General features: G+C 52.9%; 1 pseudogene across 1 annotated transcript; it reads left to right on the forward strand.

Moving 5' to 3' along the window:
- The first annotated feature begins 18,280 nt into the window (after positions 1-18,280).
- Positions 18,281-19,216, forward strand: LOC309603709 (olfactory receptor 14A16-like; annotated as a pseudogene). The gene has a single exon. The product of its transcript is annotated as an olfactory receptor 14A16-like (transcript).
- Positions 19,217-19,849: the final 633 nt, after the last annotated feature.

The raw sequence follows: 19,849 nt of genomic DNA on the forward strand, positions 1-19,849 counted from the left end.
CAGCCCTGCTCTGCAGGAAACAGTTCATGAGAACGGTCGGTGCAGGGTCCAGTGTTGGTGTTTGACTTTGTCAGATGAAACCGTTCCTAGTGCAGAAGGGCCTGTCAGCATCTGCACTCCCAGTGCTAAGGAACGGCGATGGCAGAAGGCAGTTGGAGAGGTTAGTTTTACAGCTTCCCTCCATCTCCAATGGGGAGTGTGTTTGGATGTCAGAAAGCCTCAGCATTTCTACTGCTCTCAGGGCAGAGGGAGTCCTGCGAGGCAAGAGTGCCTGTGGCTTAGTGCAGAGGGAGGGGAGCCGGTCTGTTTCTCCATCTAGTTCCCAGCTGCCTTGTGCTTGCATCTAACTGAGATGGAGGGCGATCACACTCCCACTTTACCCTGAAAAACCACCAGACACTGCTGGGAGCTGACGGATCCACTGCAGACCACTAAATGTCTCACCCTTTCTCAAGGTCTCAGCACCCCAGTTTTAGCCTAAGGCACACATGGCTCATTTCAGAAACTCATCAGCATTTTCTCTCTTGTAGCATCTCTGCAATTCTCCATGGTGCCTTCAGATAACTTAAAGTGCTATAGGGCAGGTTTGCATCCTGGAAGGCAGCTCACAGCTTGGAAGGACACCCCAAGGAGGTAGCCAGCTGTGCTAATGATGGCATCTGGTTAAGGGAGGGTCAGCTCATTCTAGAGCCTCACAGACTGCATTGCCCAGAGCGTCACAGGTTAGAGGAAAGCTGGGACACCTCATTGCCATAAACACACCCAAATGGGAGGACCCCCAAGATCAGTGCCTGACTCTGCAGCTGAAACTCCCATTCCCAGAGAGCCTGACATCAAGACCAAGAGCAGCTGAGGGAGGCAAGGAGAGAGACAGGGGGCACTCAGGAAAGCCTTTCGCTTACCCAGCACTGCACACCACCTCCCGGACAGTGACAGTGCAGGGCAGGCACCCTCAGGGCACAGCACACCCTGCAGCTGCTCTGTGTGTGCAGGTGCTAAAGAACAGGTCACGCAAACCCTGATGAACCTGGAAAGGTGATGCTGGTGTTATCTGTGGGCTTGTGAGGGTGAAGGCACTTGCTGAAGTTCCCAGTAAACCTCAGTGTGATGGTTTAGCTGTCTCAGCCCTTTCTCTAACGCACACAACTGTGTTTCCATTCCCACCAAGCTGAACCAGAGAAAAGTGGAAGCACAAATTGAGGAAAGCACAGACTGAAGCAGGAGAGCCCTGCCCTGAATGGACTCATGAAAAGTCCCCTCGGAAATGACTTGGGCATGAGCTCAATCTGTGAGCTGCAATGTCCCATGTAGCACCCTCTCAACATCATAAGGATCCTACACTGCCCTGCCAGTGGTCCCTCCTTCCACCCACAGCTTCTTCTCATAGAGCTGTGGGGGTCTCCTTGGGTGGGCTGAGTGCTGACACTGGCAGGTGGCAGAGTCCCTGCCCCAGCACACAGCCCCTTGTGGTGCAGGGACCCTGCTCTGAAGGACAGCCCTGGCCAACCTTGGATGCACACTCTTGCAGCAATCCTTTGGAGAAGGCAGCCATGATGTCCTGTCCTCTGGCAGTGTGGCAGGAGAGAGCATGTCCTTCTCCACAGTAAAGAAACCCTGAGAACCACCCTGCCAATTCCGATCTGCAGCATGATGTGCCATGTCTAGGAGACCCCTCCAAGACACTCATGTGCATTGCCCCGCTGCCAGAGACTTACTGCGTCAAGGGCTGTGAATAATTCTCCTCCAGTGAGCTCTCAGCATCCTCCCACTCCCAACTGCCCTTTAGCTCTCTGAGCCTTGCAGATCTCCCCTCGCTGCCTGCAGGCAGTGCCCTCAGCCCTGCTGCCCTTTGCAGAGGAGCTGCTCCTGGGCAGAGCTGTCTCTCTGCAGGGCTGCCCACTTGCCAGCAGCTCCCTCCATCCCAGGAGCCCAGCCCAGCTCAGCAGCAGAGGCCCAGCCCAAGGCAGCACTTTCTCTGCCCCTCTGGGCTCCCTCCAGGTGTCCCTGCGGCTCCAGGGGAACCTGCTGTGAAACAGGCTGAACTCATCTCTGATGTTCCCTCCCTCAGCTGCGGAGAGACACTTATTTCCCGCAGTGTCATTTCTCCTATCAGGAAAAGATTTTGGCATGAGAATCCCCTTTTTTTGTCCCATCATTAGACAGGACACCCAGGAAGGTGACAAGGAAAGATCTAATTTCTTCAAGCCAGGGGGATATCTTCAGTTGAGTGAAATAGGTATTTCATTCTGGGTCTTTAGACCTGGGGCTAGAAAGACATGCAGCTCTCTTTTTTCCATGCCTTGTCTCTGCACTGACAAAAAGCCTTTTCAAAGTGTCTTGGACACTTGGCACCAGGATTCCTTATGACAAATCAGAGCTGGCGTGGTTGCACAGCTGCAGTGCTTCAGCCCAAATGTGCAGCAGTGCCCTCAGCCAGGGGCACAGGCAGGAGGAGCTGGAGCTGTTCCTGAGCAGACAGAGCTGTGACATGGTGGCAGAGCTCAGGACAGCTGCTCTTCAAGGACAGCATCCTCCAGGCTCCGCAAGGGTCCAGATGGAAACTGAGTCTAAACTTGAAAGGCAGTTGAAGGGCACCATAAGGAGTGTTACCTCTTCAGGAACAGTTAAAGGGAAAACAAAGATCCTGTGTGGCCACTGCTGAATTTAGGAAGAACAGGTGTAGATAGATGTGAGATTCTCGGTGTGCTCTTTGCTTCAGTCTTCCCCAGCAAGGTCTCCCAGGCCTCTGTGACTCAGGGCAGGACTCTGGAGGAGATCAACCAGCAGTGGATGGGGATCAAGTCAGGGATCACTTGAGCAAACTCCATCCTTCCCAGCCTATGGGACAGGAGGGGCAGCATCCCAGGGAGCTGAGTGAGCAGGCCACTGTCACAGCCAGGCCACTCTCCAGCATCTTTCAAAGGTCAGGGAGTCTGTGGGAACGCCCTGACAATGGGGAAAACACAAACGTTGCAGGCACCTTTCAAAATGCCCAAAGGATGCACAGAGGAGTGAAAGGCTGTGCCCCAGAATGTGTCCACTCGGATCCCATTTCTGGGCTTCTGGACGAGAAGGGGATTAGATTTACCCAGGGGAGCTTGTCTCTCACCATCCACTTTGCTTTCTGTGCTGAAAGGATAGGATTGCTGGATGCGGGGAGACCAGTGGTTGTCTTTTGACCTGGAAGTCAGTGAACTTTTCAACATCACCCACTTGCTCCAATATTCTTGTGCCCACGTTAGTATATTATGGTCTGCCTGTTTGAAAAAATTGGTGTGTAAATAACCAGATGGATGGTCGAGTTCAGAGGGACGTGGTCACTGTGTGGTACTCTGCCTGGAGGCACCTAGCTAGTAGGGTCCTGCAGGGGTCTGTGCTGCCACCTGCCCTGTTTAATATGTTTTTAATGACCCAGAGGAGATGAGAGAGTGCTTTTGCATAACATTGAGGAGAGCAGACACTACAGTGGAGGGCAGGGTGGCCATCCCAAAGGACAAAGACAAGCTGGAGTAATGGGCCAACAGGAACCTCAGGATAGCCAATAAGTTGTGCCCTTGAGGTCGACTAAGCCCATGACACAACACAGACCAGGGACTGCCCAGGTGGGCAGCAGCTCTGTGGAAAGGCTTTGATGGTCCTTGGGTTCCATTAGGCAAAAGAGGAGCAATCAGGAAAGAAGGCCAACAGCATCCTGGGCTGTAGGAGCTGGAGCACAGCCAGTCTGCTGAGCAGTTTAGACACCATAGCCAGAATATTTTCCTAGGTTTTGACATCCCACAATGCCAGAGAAACCTCGACATAGTGGAGCCAGTTCAGTGGAGGGCCACCAAGGTCAGCAGGGTAGGAGAACTTGTACTGTGAGAAGAGGCTTAGAGAGCTGGGCTTGTTCAGACAGGAGTAGAGAAGATCTTGTAGGAAACATGCAGCAGCATTGCAGGGTTCCCAGGAAGACGGAGTGTTAAGTCCCAGCCTGATTGTCAGGCTCGGGGAAGGTTTGTAAAGATCCCAAGGGAGAAATTAAGACACAAACGAGGTCATGTGCCACCAATCAGACATTTTATTGGGTAAATATATAAGAGTAAAGCGATAGGAAAGGCAGGAAATATTAGGAGGAAATTAAGCAAGAATCCAGAGAGAGAGAAGCAAAGGATAGTCACCACCATGGATCCAGCGGCATCCCGTTGGTCCTGTCTTCAGTTTTTCGGTGGTGGATGGCCACACTCAGGTTTCGTTGTGCCGTCTTTTATCTGGTGTTGGAGAGGGAGTTTGCCCTCTCGTTTCCGTTTGGTTACCCAGGGCAACATCACGTACCCAACACATGCACAGCTACTGGTGGGGCAAGCAGCCTGACCAGATACCAGTTGGTGTCCTATTCTTGGTGGTGCCTGATAAGCCAAAGAATGGCCTGCTACTTCAGCAAGTTTGCAGGTTTCCTTGCCAGGTGGTGGTACTTGATAAGCCAAAGAGTGGTCTGCCCTCGGGTCTTGTCAGACAAAAGAGTGGTCTACTGTCCGGTCTTATCAGACAAACACACAAGCAAGCTTTGAGACAATTGTTCTTAACAATTCAGTCTCTTACACGGAGTCAGGCTCATGTTCATGACACAAGGACAAGAGGCAATGGGCTGAAAGAAGAGAAGGTCAGGCTAGATAGAGGGAGAAATTATTCCAGCATAAGGATAGTCAAGCGGTGGAAGCTGTTTCCCAGGGAGTGTGCACTGGCTCTGTCCTGGAATGGGATCAAGATGTGTTTGGATAAAGCCCTGAGTACTCTGTCTGACCCTGCCTTGAGCAGGAGGTTGGTCCAGACACCTCCCGAGGTACCTTCCAGCCAGAATGATGCTGTCCTTCCTTCCCCCTCATGTCTGCAAACTAGGGAGAGCGCTCAGGTTCTCCCTGACCCCAGAAGTCATTCACATCAGGTTCAGGGCTGCTTCACAGGTGTCCCCAAACTGCACTGACCACATACGGATTTTTTTTTACCTTAAGTACATGGTTCAGCCTGACAGATGGGGAACGCCCACTGCTTGGGGTGTCTGTGCTCAGTCATGCCCCATGAGCTGACCTGGCTCTCCTCCCCTCCTTCACTCCTCACACTTGGGTGGGTGTCAGGAAACCTCCCTGAGCCTGGAGGATGCACAGCCCTCCTGGGGTGAGGTCCCACCACTGCAGGGGAAGAGGAAGGCTTGGTGAGACACATGGGCATGCAGGGAGGGAGCAGTGCAGGTGCAGCAGTGAGTGCATTGAAGGCAGGAAGAAGACTTGACATGTCGGGGGCTGTCATGCTGAAGTGAAATAGGTTGAGTCTTGATTTGGAGGCAGCAGAAGGATGTGCAGTTGAGTGCTGGGATGGGGAGCTAAACAGAGGATTCTAGCATGCCTGGGGCTTGGAACTCTTGGGTGAGAATGCAGCACTAGCAAGGCTTTGGAAGAAATTGGATGGGTTGTGGGGAACTCAGAGGCATTGGCAAATGCTCAGAGACACAGAGCTTGGTGCTGGAAGCAAGGAAGCAGGCACAGGCACAGGTCAGTGTAGCTGTGGTGGGGATGGCCAAGGGCCTTGGTGGGGCTTTGAAACCCCAACAGAACTGGGACCCTTGTCCACTCAGCTATGGCTTCTGTCTCTTCCACTGAGACCCATGAGAGGACATGAGGTCGTTACAGCTCCAGCGCCTCGTTGCCTCCTCCTCACCCACCCTCCACAGAGCCTGGCAGGTGTCCTACCACTGACCTGCGCCTGCCGTCACACACTCCCACATCACAATGCCCCCAGGCAGAGCCCAGAGCATCATAGGAGGGAAAGGATCCCCCTCTGCAGGGGATGGGTATCAGGGCTTGGCCATCCTGCTTGGTGAAGCACATCAAGGGCTTTCACAGTGTGAAAACATCTCACATTGAAATGTCCTCCTGTCCCAAGTGCTTCCGACTCCCTGCTTCACCATCCCCCAGGGACAGGAACCTTGTCTGCTCATTCCCTGCATGGTCTCTTCAGTGATGGCCTTCACCAGGGCCTGCTAACACCCTCTGAAACCTTCAGCTGTGCTTCCTCTCTGGAGGCTTGCTGAGTCTTTCAGGAGCTGCAGTTCAGGAACTCGGCACCAGAGGGCTCATTGCCACAGAAAACACCCTACGGAGCCTATTGTGGGCATAACTTTCCTTTAGTCGTCAATTCTTATGTGGCTTCCTAGAGAGATTTCAGGAGTGTAGTCAAAGTGAAAAGATGTCAAAGCAAAGAGGCAAAGTGAATCAAATGCTTGATTTTGAATAGCCAGTTCTGCATGAATCCCAACGTGATTGGGTTATAGGAATGTCTTCAAGCAGAGTCTGCACCATTGAGACCCATGGGGATGGACTGGCACAGCCACCCCCATCAGGGGGAATCCCCATCTGCTAGGCTGAGGCATGCATTCAAGATGCAAACCTCTGCTGTGCCCACTTGTTCCAGGCCTCCAGGCAGAGTGTGACACATTCTGTATGACCTTCTAAGCCTCTATCAGCTCATCTTGATGTTCATTTTGATGTTCATTTTCCCTGCAACTCTCAAGCCTATGGGAGCTTTGGCTTTGGCATCCTCCCTTCGTTCTGGGGCAAGGTCTCTCAAGTCCTCCTTTGCAGCTTCCCCTGCTTCCACCTCTTGGGGGCTGCCTTTTTGCTCAGTTTATAGCAGCAGCCTCCTGAGATGAATGTTTCTCTTCATGGCTATTCAAAGAGATCAGTTTTGTCCTTGCTGGAGGCTGTCCTGTAAGGCCTGTCAGATTTCCTGAGCTCCTTCAGCCTTCAGAGCTGCTTCCCATGGCACCACCTGTATCAGCCTCCAAAGTACGTCAACATCTTCTTCTCGGGGGTCCACCCATCTGTGCTCCACTGCTGGCCTTCCTGAATCCTCTTTGGCACCTGGGACCCCACTATTTCCTGGTCACGACAGCCAAGTCTTTTGTGACAAGACATGGAGCTCCAGCTCCTCCTGGCTGGGCTCCAGCTCCTCCTGCCCATGCACATGTTGGCTGCACCACCTCAGCTGTGGCACCAGGGTGGAGCGCAGACTCCTCTCAGGGAAACCCGAGTGGTCATCCTGACCAGAACACTGTACCTGGAGCAGTCAGTGCTGGGCTGGGCTGGGCTGCGCTGGGCTGCACGTACACAGTAGCCTTCACACCTGGGCTCTGCTGCACAGATCCCTTGGCCGCAGGCGAAGCTCAGCAGCTTGTTGTTACAGAGGAGCCTGCAGGCAGCTCCCACTCGGTACTGGCTATTATGCCCCCTGCATGGCCTTGCTTGTATCGACCAAGGCAGCAAGAAGTTCTCCTGAGAACATTGCTTCTGTTTGACTGTAGAGATGACAAATAGAGCTGTTTCCTTGTAAGAAAATCCTAAAATAGCTAGAATGACCAAAACAAGAGACTCCCTGCTATGGATGGGGTCTGCATAGTGTGCTGCATTTGGGTTGGAGGCCCATTCGGTGCTACACAACCTGGGTACCCACCATCTAAAGGAACATAAGATCCTCTATAAGATTCTTTCCTTACAATGTTAGCTGTCATGCAAAGCGTTTTAAAAAATACCTTACAAAGTCTGAGTGCCTTTCTTACTTGGATCTCCTTCTATGACAAGGTGACCCGCTTAGTGTATGAGGGGAAGGCTGTGGATGTTGTCTACTTGAACTTTAGTAAGGCCTTTGACACTGCCTCCCACAGCATTCTCCTGGAGAAGCTGGCTGCTCACAGCTTGGATGGGTGCACTCTACGCTGGGTTAAAAACTGGCTGGACGGCCGAGCCCAGAGAGTGATGGTGAATGGAGTCAAATCCAGTTGGCGGCCGGTCACGAGTGGTGTTCCCCAGGGCTCAGTACTGGGGCCGGTCCTGTTCACCATCTTCCTTGATGATCTGGATGAGGGGATCCAGTGCACCCTCAGTAAGTTTGCAGATGACACCAAGCTGGGTGGAAGTGTCGATCTGCTGGAGAGTAGGAAGGCCCTGCAGAGGGACCTGGAGAGGCTGGATCATTGGGCCGGGGCCAACTGCATGAGATTCAACAAGGCTCAGTGCCGGGTCCTGCACTTCGGTCACAACAACCCCACGCAACGCTACAGGCTGGGGGAGGAGTGGGAGTTACCTGGGAGAAGAGACTGACACTCACCTCACTACAACCTCCTTTCAGGTAGTTGCAGAGAGCAATAAGGTCTCCTCTCAGCCTCCTCTTCTCCAGGCTAAACAACCCCAGCTCCCTCAGCCACTCCTTATAGGACTTGTGCTCCAGACCCTTCACCAGCTTTGTTGCCTTTCTTTGGACACGCTCCAGTACCTCAATGTCCTTCTTGGAGTCAGGGGCCCAAAACTGAACACAGCATTTGAGGTGCAGCCTCACCAGTGCCAAGTACAGGGGGACGATCACTTCCCTGGTCCTGCTGGCCACACTATTCCTGATACAAGCCAGGATGCCATTGGCCTTCTTGGCCACCTGAGCACACTGCTGGCCCATGTTTAGCCAGCTGTTGACCAACACCCCCAGGTCCTTTTCCGTCAGGCAGCTCTCCAGCCACTCTTCCCCAAGCCTGTAGCGTTGCATGGGGTTGTTGGCTTACCAAGTGCAGGACCCGGCACTGGGCCTTGTTGAACATCATACAGTTGGCCTCAGCCCATTGATCCAGTCTGTCCAGATCCCCCTGTAGGGCCTTCCTACCCTCCAGCAGGTCAACACTTCTTCCTAACTTGGTGTCGTCGGCAAACTTACTGAGGGTGCACTCGATCCCCTCATCCAGATTATTGATAAAGATGTTAAACAGAACTGGCCCCAGTACTGAGCCCTGGGGAACACCGCTTGTGACTGGCTTCCAACTAGATTTAAATCCATTCACCCCAACTCTTTGGGCCCAGCCATCCAGTCAGTTTTTTACCCAGTGAAGAGTATGCCCATCCAAGCCATGAGCCGCTAGTTTCTCCAGGAGAATGCTGTGGGAAACAGTGTCAAAGGCTTTACTAAAGTCTAAGTAGACAACAGCCACAGACTTTCCCTAATCCACTAAGTGGGTCACCTATTCCTGAGTTCCAGCCAAAGCTCCCTATTCAGCCAGACCCATCTTATCCCCTGCTGTCTTTTGGCACTTGGGGATGGCTTGCTCCTGCTCCTTTAAGGTCTCCTTCTTGAAGAATGTCCAGCCTTCCTGGACTCCTTTGCCCTTCAGGACTGCCTCCCAAGGGACTCTGTCAACCAGGATCCTAAACAGGCCAGAGGCTGCCCTCCAGAAATCCAAGGTAGCAGTTCTGCTGACCCTACTCCTTCTCCAAGAATCAAAAACTATCATTTCTTGATCGCTATGCCCTAGACTGCCTCCAACTGTCACATCACCCACCAGGCCTTCTCTGTTTGCAAACAGATCCAGCAGGGCACCTTCCTTCGTTGGCTCCCTCACCAGCTGTGTCAGGAAGTTATCTTCCACACACTCCAGGAAACTCCTAGGCTGTTTCCTCTCTCTGTATTTATTTCCAGCAGGCATCTGGTAAGATGAAGTCCCTCATGAGAACAAGGGCTAGCGATTGTGGAGACTTCTCCCAGCTGCTTATAGAATACTTTGTCCACCTTTTCATCCTGCTTGGGTGGTCTCTAACAGACTCCCACCATGATATCTGCCTTGTTGACCTTCCCCCTGATTCTTACCCATAAACACTCAACCCTATGGTCACCATCATTAAGCTCTAGACAACCAAAACAGTCCCTAACGTACAAGACTACCCCCATCACCTCTCCTTCCTTGCCTGTGCCTTCTGAAGAGTTTAGAGCTGTCCATTGCAGCACTCCAGTTGTGCGAGTCATTCTACCATGTTTCCGTGATGGTGACTATATCATAGTTTTCCTGCTGCACAATGGCTTCCAGCTCCTCCTGTTTGGTGCCCATGCTGCATGCATTGGCGTAGATGTGCTTAAGTTGAGCCATTGCTCCTGTCTCCTTTTGGGGGAGAGAAGCCCTAGTTCCTACGTGAACATTCTGATGCACTTCTGTGGTTTCTAACACATCCATAGCCCTTGCGTGTTTTCTGCTGCATGGCTCTCCATCCCCTACCTCCACTGAGATGACAGACCAAAGGACCTCGCTAGCACACCGTCCCTCAAATATTGGTGTATCGCCCCCAGGCTTATCTCTAGCAAGCCTGGTTTTACCCCTTTCCCCCTTCCAATCTAGTCTAAAGCTCTGAGCCCTGCTAACTCCTGTGCTAGGATCCTTTTCCCCCTTTGAGACAGGTGTACCCTGTCTGTCATCAGCAGGCCTGGAGTTGTGTAAACCAACCCATGATCAAAAAAACTGAAATCTTGCCAGAGACACCAGGCTCGGAGCCAGGTATTGATCTGCTGGCTCTTCCTGTGTCTTCCCTCATCATTCCCTGCAACTGGAAGGGCAGAGGAGAACACTGCTTGTGCTCCTGATCCCTTAACCAGTCGGCCCAAGGCCCTGAAGTCTCTCTTGGTTGCCCTTGGACTTCTAGCTGTAACTTCCTCACTGCCTACCTGAAAAACCAATAATGGGTAGTAGTCTGAGGGCTGTATCAGGGTAGGAAGCTTTCTCTTCACATCTTTAACCCGGGCCCCCGGGAGGCGGCAGACTTCCCTAAGAAGTGGCTCCAGTGTGCATATCGGGCCTTCTGTTCCCCTCAGGAGAGAGTCTCCTATGACAATGACCCATCTTTTCTTCTTTGTGGAAGCTGTTTTGATGCAGAGTGTAGGCTGACCTACCCTTGGTGACACCTCCAAGCTGGATGTACCATCGTCCCTGGCGTTGTTTGGTTCCACTTGCAGAGCTTCACACCTGTTTGGTAATGGCACCTGGGAAGGTGGGGCAGTCACAGAGGAGTCTCGCCTATGCTGCGCCGGGCAGGAACTTGTCGCCATTGCCCCCTATCCCTTAAGTCACTGTGTTCAGCCAGATGGAGAGAGGATAAGGCATCTTCTGTCTCATGGGTCCTGTCTGCCTGTTGGGCCTGTCTGAGGGAAGGTAGGGTGCGATTCCAGTAATCCATCCTTTCTTGCACTCCCTCATACTCCTCAGCCTACTCACCTCCTCCCGGAGCTCCATCACTAAGCAGAGGAGCTCCTCTACCTGGGCACACCTCCCACAGGGGTGCTCACTGCTGCCATCGGGTACTGGTGTAAGAGCAGGGCAAACCCTGCAGCCTGACACCTGGGTGGCAGTGTGTTCCCACCAGAGCTCTGTCTGGGCAGCTGCATCCATCGTGGTGGGTGCAGAGCTTAGCGAGGCCATGTTTTTTCGCCGGATGGAGAACATTGCTCCCTGGTTGATCTTCAGGGCCCTTCCTGCACACCCTTCCGCGTGAACTGCTGCGCCATGCCCTTTCTGACGTGCCATGCCCTTTCTGATGTGCCATACCCTTTCTGATGCACGACGCCCTTTCTGACATGCCATGCCCTGTTTGGTCGCCCTGTTGGTGGTGCTCTGGGTTGCTCGCGCTCCCTAAGGGCTTCCTTTATACGTGGCAGGGGCTTGGCTGCTCTTACCCCTGGCCCTGCCCAGGTCTCATCAGCCCAAAGCTGCTCACCGTGGCAACTGAGGCCAAGCAGAGTTCCTCAGGAGATGGTCTGGATGAATATGAATAGGAGAAGGCTGATCTCACTTGTTCTGTAAGCAGAAAAATAAAGAAAACTGGAAAAAGAAGAAAAAATGATTTATCCTTCCTTAATATTTAAATCTTCTCTGCTTTTATTCTTGTCATTCCGTCTTCCTTGACAAGATAGCTGTAACCTGAGAGTATTTAGATTCTGGCATGAAGATTTTAGAACAGTGCTTTTTTGCTCGTTGGTGAAGCTTTGTTATCATTTCATGGTAATACCTCTCAGACGATGTTGCCCTTAATTCACTTCTGCTGCCTGTCTTTCATCCTTATTTCAAGTGTGTGTGTGTGTGTGTGTGAGGAGTTTACGGTTTTACCAAAAACTGTCAAGGGGCAGATCCCAAACTGGGAAAAAGCACAACACAAGGCAAATCTTTATGTAATGGACACTGACACAACACCATTATCTTCATTTTGCAACTCTGAAGACCTAACCCTTCCACAGAGGGCCTGGAAGGTCTGAAGTGCCTCCATCTGCCCTGTACTTCAGAATTGAAGGTGAAATTACTCCAGTCAGAGGTGCTGTTTGGATTCCCCTCACAGCCTAAACCACCACATGGGTCAGGAGATATTCCAGGACTTCTCAAGGGCCATCATATTCCTCTGGACCAAAAAGTGGAATTTCAGGGGTCAGGGCATACCAATACTTGTGTTCAGGGATCTGGTCAAATGACCCATCTGCATTTCTGTAACGGTGCTTGAGTTTACTCAAGGAACCCTTGAGTCAATCCCCATCCACTGTTGGTTGTCGTCCTCCACAGCAGGAGAACACAGGGGGCATCCCCTCAACGCAGAGGGCCTCTGCCAGACTCATCCTCTTTGCCTGTCTCTCCAGCAGAGCCTGTTTTCCTCCATTACAGAACCCCATGTAAGCAAGCTGTCCCACCACATCTCATTTCATCCCAAACCATCCCAGTTGTGTGACAAGCCCCGGAGATCCAGCTCCTCCTGCCTGCGATCCACCTCCTCCTGGCTGTGCACGGTTTGGCCGCAGCAGCTCAGCTGTGGCACCAGGGTGGAGCGCAGACTTCTCACAGGGAAACCTGAGCAGTGATCCTGACCAGAAGACCACGGTACAGCCAGCTGGGCTGCACTGCACATACAGCCTGGCCTTCACGCCTGTGCTGTGCTGCACAGATCCCTTGGCCACAGGACAACCTCAGCAGCTCGTTGTCCCAAGGGGCCTGCAGGCAGGTCCCACTCAGGACCAGCCCTTACGCCTCCTCCGTGGCCTTGCCTGTACCTAACAGTGCAGCAAGGAGTTCTCATGAGAACATCCTTGCTCTTTGACTGTAGAGATGAGGAAAAGAGGTGGTTTCTTGTAAACAAAGCTAAGAGCAGCTTGAATGACCAAACCAGGAGACTGTCTTCTGTGGGCAGGGTCTGCATGGCATGCTGTGTGGGGGTCAGAGGCCTGTTCAGTGCTACACCACCTGGGGGTCCCACCATCTAAAGGCACCTAAGATTATCTGCTTGATTCTCTCCTTACAGGGTTAGCACTAATGAACAGCATTTTAAAAGATCCCTCACAGCGTCCGAGTGCCTTTCTTACTGGAATTAGAATGGACCAGTGCCTCCTGGTGAAAAACACTCTCTCAGCACCCTTGGGTGCAGCCCCTCTGGTCCCATAGACTGGTAAGGGTGTAGTTTGCTCAAGTAACCCCTGCCTTGATCCTCATCCACTGCTGGGTGTTCTCCTCCAGAGTTCTGCCTCAGAGCACAAAGGTCTGGGAGACCTTGCTGGTGGCAGCTGAGGCAAAGAGTGCGTAGAGTATCTCAGCCTACCTACACCTACTCTTACTACATTTAGCAGTGGTCCCACAGTATTTCTGATTCCTCTGTAGCTTCTGTTCCTGAAGTAGAAAGAGCTCATCTTGGTGCCCTTGCATGACCATTTTAGTTTCAGTTGAGTTTTGGTAGGACTCATTGCTGTGCTTGGGGGACACTTTCTTTGAAGACAAGGTGTATCCAGGCACACGGTGAAAATGGTTCATCTGTTCCTTGGCTGTATCATCATGGGTGTGAGTAAAGACCCCAGTGTGATGTGCTTTGCGTTCAGGCAATGCCTGCAGCTCTTGGGAAGAGAAGGGACCTTGCCTCTCTGATGGCATCTGATGCCTGATGCCTCTGACTGATGGTATCAGTCAGCGGCACACAGGCACCAAATCGCACTGCTTGCAATGCCTTCTGGGGTGTCTGTCACACACCCACCCTGAATGGGAATTGCTTTCCTGTTGGTCATAAAATTATGATAGATTCACAGAATGGTTTGGGTTGGAAGGGACCTTAAAGATCACCTGGTTCCAACCCGCCTGCCATGGGCAGGGACACCTTTCACTAGACCAGGTTGCTCAAAGCCCCATCCAAGCTGGCCTTGAACACTTCCAGGGAGGGGGCATCCACAACTTCTCTGGGCAACCTCTTCCAGTGCCTCAGCACCCTCATAGAGAAGAATTTCTTCCTTGTATCTAATCTAAACCTACCCTGTTTCACTTTAAAACCATTACCCCTTGTCCTAGCACTATATGCCCTTATAAAAAGTCCCTCTCCAGCTTTCTTACAGGCCCCTTTCAGGTACTGGAAGGCTGCTAGAAGCTGCCCCCAGAGTCTTCTCTTCTCTGGGATGAACAACCCCAACTCTCTCAGCCTGTCTTCATAGGAGAGCTGCTCCAGCCCTCTGATCACCTTCATGGCCCTCCTCTGGACTCACTCCAACAGGTCCATGTCCAACTGCTATTGGGGAACCCAGACCAGAATGCAGTACTTGAGGTGGAGTGGAGTAGACAGGAAGAATCACCTCCCTTGACCTGCTGGTCATGCTTCTTTTGAAGCAGCCCAGGATACGGTTGGCTTTCTGGGCTGCGAGAGCACATTGCTGGGTCATGTTGAGTTTCTGATTAACCAACACCCCCAAGTCCTTCTCCTCAGGGCTGCTCTCAATCCATTCTCTGCACAGCCTGTATTTGTGCTTGGAATTGCCCTGACCTATGTGCAGGACCTTGCACTTGGCCTTGTTGAACTTCATGACGTTCGCATGGGCCCAACTCTCCAGCCTGTCAAGGTCCCTCTGGATGGCATCCCTTCCCACCAGCGTGTCGACTGCACCCCACAGCTTGGTGTCATTGGCAAACTTGCTGAGGGTGCACTCAATCCCACTCTCTATGTGGCCGACAAAGATGTTAAACAGCGCCAGTCCCAGTACTGACCCATGGGGAATGCTACTCGTCACTAGTCCTGTGCTGTCTCTGCAAGCCTTGGCATCCCATGGAGCTCTGTGGGCCTGGGTTTAAACACCTGGATCTCTGTAAGGCAATGTGGGGATGAACATGAGGAAACTGCCAGTAGAGTGAGTGGAGACCTAGTGAATACAGCTGATGGAGAAGAGAAAGAGGGAGCCTGAGCTCTCCCTGTGGCACACGGCTACAGTGGTTCAGATGAATAACTCTCAAGGCTGCCCAGAACATAATGAGTGGGGGCAGGTTCAGGTGCCCTCATTTGGGCATCAGCTGTCATTTCAGTTGGCCAAAGAAAATTCCCAGCAGCCTCTAAGAGGTTTCCCCCAGATGTTGGCCTGTCTCTACGAACGGCTCCATTAGAGCTTGCAGTTGCCTGCACAGATCTTTGACCACTCCTGACACCTTCAATATCACCAGGGGTTGTGTCTGTACAGCCCAATCCTGCCCTCCATCTCCATTAACAGGCATGGGAAGTGAGGCAAGGAGCTCCCATGCAGGTGCCTATTTTGTGCCCACCTGCACACCTGATGCAAGAGGACTCTCACCTCCTGTTGGTTTGTGTTGTGCATGGGAGGGAGCTAAGTCACCTCCTAGCTCCATGACTGCAAACCCACAAATGAGATTGTCTATTGACTCATCTGCATCCCTTCCCTCTCAAGGGGTAAAGGAGATTCCTCCTTGTCACTGTCTGCTTGTCCTGTCTCATGATGGGACATGGTGAGCTGATTCTCATGCCCAAATCTTTTCCTGATAGAAGAAATGACTGTGCTGGTAAAAATTGTGTCTCCCCAGCTGAGGGAGGGAACATCAGAGATGCCTTCAGCCTGTTTCAGAGCAGGTTCCCCTGGAGCCCCAGGGACACCTGGAGGGAGCCCAGAGGGGCAGAGAAAGTGGTGCCTTGGGCTGGGCCTCTGCTGCTGAGCTGGGCTGGGCTCCTGGGATGGAGGGAGCTGATGGCAAGTGGGCAGCCCTGCAGAGAGACAGCTCTGCCCAGGAGCAGCTCCTCTGCAAAGGGCAGCAGGGCTGAGGGCACTGCCTGCAGGCAGCGAGGGGAGAGGAGCGAGGCAGAGAGACTGTAAAGGCAGTGTGGAGTGGGAGGACGCTGAGAGCTCATTGTGGGCAAAATCTTCACAGCCCTTGACACGGTAAGTCCCTAGAACCAGGGCAGTGAAGCTGCACTATCAGAGGAACAGAGCATGCTGGCTGCCTTCCTCTGGGGATGACTGCAAGGATGTTAAGCCGGGTGCACAGCCAGGGATGCCCAGGGCTGTCCTTCAGAGCAGGGTCCCTGTGCCCCAGCGGTCTGTGTGCCAGGGTCAGTGCTCAGCCTGCCCGGGGAGCTCCCAGCGGTGCTGTGGGGAGAATCTGTGGGTGGAAGAAGGGACCCCTGGTAGGGCAGGGTCCTTCTGCTGTTGAGAGAGTGCTGCGTGGGTCAGGGCTGCTCACAGCTCCATTTCAGCCCCAGAATGTTTACTAGGGGATGTTTCAAGGAGAAGGTCCTGGCAGGGAGTGCCATAAAGATAATGAAGATTTCCTGAATTTGTGTTTTCAGTTTTGTACTTGGAGTGGGGGGGTAGTGGAAAAGGGATGAATGGAAAAGGAGCTGTCAACTTTGAAGAAGCCACGGAGACTGCCGAGCAAGTGATCAGTAAGTCTGATAGGAGCCTCCTAAAGTACCCTCAGCCACTGCTCTGCCTATGGACAGCACCAGCATCACCTCTGCTGGACCCATCAGGGTTCTTCTGACCTGCCTTTTTCCACCTGCAAACAGGAACATGCACCCAGCCAGTGCCCTGCAAACAGGCAGGTTTCTGGAGGGCCAAGGTGAGTGCACAGAGGTTGGGATGGGGTCTGTGATTGCTGACAGGGAAAAGATATGGCACAGGGAAACACTTCCCAGCAGGAAAATCTCCAGGCAGCAGGGATATGCTCTGGGAATGAGAGGAAACTAAAACCAGAAATGTTGTGGGAGGGAGAATGCAGAAAACTCTGTGTGATCCCCTCCAATGCAGACCCTTTCCTCTGAGCAAGCCCCCTTGCCTCCTCTCCCACCCACCAAAGCCTCTGCCCTCAGGGCTGGGGGCTCCAAGGCGTGAACCACCTCCTCTGCAGCCAGAGCTCCAGCAGAGCCGTGGTGCAGCTCTGCAGCCACGGGCCCAGTTCCCTCTGCAGAGCACAGGGGCTGAGAGCAGCTGCCCGGCAATGTTGGGGTCTGGGAGGTGGCGTGCACAGCTGGGGAAGGGGAACGCTGTCTGCGTGCCCCAATGCCTCTGCCCTGGCCTCTCTCAGCCACGCCCTCACTGTATTTTGCCTTGTTCCTCCACTGGTCTGTGCTATTGCTGCTGTTATCTTGTTCTTGCTGCCAGGCTCTCTGGGGAGGTGGAGTTTCAGCTGCAGAGTCACACACTGATCTTGTGGGTCTTTTCATGAAGTTCTGTCCATGGGAACACATGTCCCAGCTTTCATCCAACCTGTGTGGCTGTGTGCAATGCAGTGTGTGGGACTGGAGAATAAGCTGGTTTTCCTTAATGAGATGGTGTCATTAGGAGACTTGGCTATCTCCCTGAGGTTTCCTTCCCAACTTCCCTCCAGGATGCAAACCTGTCCTATAGCACCTTTGTGTTATCTGAAATCCCCATGGAGAAGTGCAGAGATGTTATGACAGAGAACGTTCTTTTGGGTTGGTGGAATGAGACGTGCGTATCCTTGGCTAGAAGTGGGGTGCTGACACCTTGAGAAAGGCTGAGGCGTTTAATGGTCTGCCCTGGTTCCTTCTGCTCACAGCAGTGTCTGGGTTTTTTTTCAGGGTAACACAAGAGTGTGATCACCCCCCATCTCATGGAGAACAAGCCCATGGCAGCTTGGAAGGAACAAGTCGGAGGGACAGAGCAGCTCCCCTCAGTCTCCACTAAGCCCCAGGCAATCCTTTTGCGTCGCAGGACTCTCTGCTGCTCTCCCTGAGTGCAGCAGAAATGCTGAGGCTTTCTGGCATCCAAGAACACTCCCCAGGTGAGATGGGGGGAGCTTTAAAAACCCCTAACACTTTCAATCTGCCATCCGCTATCCCCGTTCCTTAGCACTGGGAGTGCAGATGCTGACAGCCTCTTCTGCACTAGGAGCAGTTTGATCTGACAAAGTCGAGCACCAGGACTGGCCCCTGCCCTGACCGTTCCCATGAACCCACTGCTACAGAGCAGGGCTGACTCCTCAGCAGCCAGCGGGCAGAGGCCCTGCTCCCCACACTATACTCAGTCAGGGCTGCAGCCACTGAGCTGAAGGAAGGTCTCCTGGAAAAGGAGTAGGCGGGGTGGCGGGTGTAGTGTAGCAGGGTGAAGGTGTAGGAGAAAGGCTTAGATTTTGCTCAGAGAAATGTCCTCATCATTAACCCTTCTTGTATGAACAGGACCCTGTGCACAGAGGCAGCAGATGTCCAACAGCAGCTCCATCACCCAGTTCCTCCTCCTGGCATTCACAGACACACGGGAGCTGCAGCTCTTGCACTTCTGGCTCTTCCTGGGCATCTACCTGGCTGCCCTCCTGGGCAATGGCCTCATCATCACTGCCATCGCCTGCGACCACCACCTCCACACCCCCATGTACTTTTTCCTCTTCAACCTCTCTGTTATTGACCTAGGCTCCATCTCCACCACTGTCCCCAAATTCATGGCCAATTCCCTCTGGGACACCAGGGACATCTCCTACACAGGATGTGCTGTCCAGATCTTTCTCTTTGCCTTCTTGGTAGGAGCAGAGTATTGTCTTCTCACCGTCATGGCCTATGACCGCTACATTGCCATCTGCAAACCCCTGCACTACGGGACCCTCCTGGGCAGCAGAGCTTGTGTCCACATGGCAGCAGCTGCCTGGGGCAGTGGGTTTCTCCATGCTCTCCTGCACACTGCCAATACATTTTCACTCCCCCTCTGCGAAGGCAATGCTGTGGACCAATTCTTCTGTGAAATCCCTCAGATCCTCAAGCTCTCCTGCTCACACTCCTAACTCAGGGAGATTGGGCTTCTTGTGGTTAGTTTCTGTGTAGACTTTGGGTGTTTTGTTTTCATTGTGCTTTCCTACATGCAGATCTTCAGGGCTGTGCTGAGGATCCCCTCTGAGCAGGGACGCCACAAAGCCTTTTCCACGTGCCTCCCTCACCTGGCCGTGGTCTCCCTGTTTATCAGCACTGTAGTGTTTGCCTACCTGAAGCCCTCCTCCATCTCCTCCCCATCCTTGGATCTGGTGGTGGCTGTTTTGTACTCAGTGGTGCCTCCAGCAGTGAACCCCCTCATCTACAGCATGAGGAACCAGGAGGTCAAAGACGCACTGAAGAAGCTCATTCAATCCGTAGTCTTTCAGCAGCAATAAGCTGCCCGTGTCTCTTTCCATGTGATTTCCAGTATATCTGGGGAACCTTCTGTGCTTTGGGCATTTTATCTGTGATCACTGTGTTTTTCCAGGAATGTCTGCATGCACTCCACTTCTGCAGAGGCATGAACCCAGTCTGTCTGACCCAAAAAGTCTTTGGACATGTGTCTGGCCCGATGGTCCAGCTGGCCTCCCATGTCACATCTCTGTAATAAAAGGGGATTTCCTCAGTGCTGGTGTCTGGAGGTTTGGCTCTTCTTCCAAAGCTGAGGTCAGGAACAGGCTAAAGGGATTGCGTCCGTTTGTCTATGCCGCTGTGCTGGTGTTCTCCATGGGCTGAGGGCAGCAGAGCTCAGGGCAATGTGTTAGGGAATGGGACTGCAGGGAGCTTTCACTGGTGGCCTCCCTATTTGGCCTCTTCCAGCACTCTCCACTCACCCCAGGTTTATGGGTGACTTTTGCTGCATGGTCATTTTTGCCTCCTCCTGCTGGGCTCAGGGCCTGCACTGGGGGAATGGCCAGTCCTGCTCAACTTCTCTCCTTGTCCAGACCCTGGCAGACCCCAGAGCAGGGATGTCTGTGAAACCCCACATGGGGTACGGATAGGGCTGGGTAGGTTCCAGGACGTGGGGG

Source organism: Platalea leucorodia (genome assembly GCF_965183815.1).
Source record: "Platalea leucorodia genome assembly, contig: HAP1_HAP1_SCAFFOLD_180, whole genome shotgun sequence".
NCBI lineage: Eukaryota > Metazoa > Chordata > Aves > Pelecaniformes > Threskiornithidae > Platalea > Platalea leucorodia.